The sequence below is a fragment of the Octodon degus genome, unplaced genomic scaffold, assembly GCF_000260255.1.
Source record: "Octodon degus isolate 3935 unplaced genomic scaffold, OctDeg1.0 scaffold00286, whole genome shotgun sequence".
Lineage (NCBI taxonomy): Eukaryota > Metazoa > Chordata > Mammalia > Rodentia > Octodontidae > Octodon > Octodon degus.
In genome coordinates this window covers 248,539-250,056 of record NW_004524862.1, presented here as the reverse complement: position 1 = coordinate 250,056, position 1,518 = coordinate 248,539, and positions in this window count along the sequence as shown.

Here is a 1,518-nt window from a genome sequence, read left to right as displayed (position 1 = left end):
ATATAATTTTTTTTTCAGAACCGGGGATTGAACTCAGACCCTTGCGCTTGCCAGGCAAGCACTTATTCTACTGAGCTATCTCCCCAGCCCCTGCTTTTATTTCTGATATACTCAGTTTAATTATTGAGACACCTAAAATGTTGACTTTCAACATAATTTATTATTGAAAGGCCCAGATGTTATTCAGAAATGTAGTTGAGAAATAGGAAAGTAGAGTGATTGTACCTGGCTTAGGGATAAGTGTGACAGTCCCTTCTCTGGTCTTGCTATTTTAATAAAAGAATGTGTGGCATTATTAGATTATTAGGTAAAGAAAGAAGAAGGTGAGCCTGTATTGGCAGCACTGAGTATCTCCAAGTGAATACACTTTGGTTCTTCAAATTTAAAATCTGCAAAACTGATTCTTTTTCTTTTTTTTTTTTTATTGTATTTGGTACAGGGTCTCACTACGCAGCTCTGGTGATCATTCTGTTTTCAGCTTCCCCAGAGCTGGGATTACAGGGGTGCACCACCATGCCCAGACTCAATGTTTGGCTCATAGCACCTGGAGGCAGGGCCAGCATGGGATGTGGTACCTGGGATCAAACCCTGGTCTCTGAGCTTGGCTACACAGGCGCTTAGTCTGCTGAGCTATCTCACCAGCCCTTAAAACTGATTCTTGAATAAAATAATTCTTGATTTCTCAAAACTGAGTTCATCAAGTTTAAAAATATGACTGTCCAAGATTCCCAGGCTACAAAATATTTTTTACTTTCTTTTCTTGCTTTCTTCTTAAGAAAAAGTACACATAAGCAACTTTAGAGAATAAAAAGCACATCATGAAATAAATTTAAATTTATGTGGTAGTTAATATTCAGTTTACTAGATGTCAATTTACTTTAGCAACCCTATCATGTAAAGGCAGTAGAGAGTAATGGTAGACAGGGAAACTATACATATTTAGAATCAAGAAGAGAAATAAGAGCAAAATACAAAAATTAATTTAAAAAAAAGAGTAAAGAGCAGTTGCCAGGGTTGAGTGGAAAAAGATAAATAGGCTGAGTACAGAAAATTTTTAGGGCCATGAAAGTCTTTTCTATCACACTGGTAGAACATGTCATTACACGTTTGTCTAAACCCATAGAGTATAAAACAGCAAGAATGAATCTTAAGGTAGATCAGGAACTTTGGATGGCAGTGAAGTGTCAGTGTAGGCTCATTAACTGTAACAAATGTGCCCTATGGACACAAATCTGCCCAGTGGACAGACTCTGTCACCCACACACTCCTTCACCCACTGGGCAGCTGTACCAATGCTCTCTGTCTGAGTGACATCCAGGATCTGGTGGGGGCTGTTCCTAACTGAGGAAATCTATGTATGTGGAGCTCAGGAGGTACATAAGAACTCTCTGTAAATTCTACTTAATTTAGCCATGAACCTAAAATTTCTCTACAAAATAAAGTGGAAAGAAAGGAGGGAGAGAGAGAGGGAAGGACAGAGAGAGAGAGAGAGAGAGAGAGAGAGAGAGAGAGAGAGAG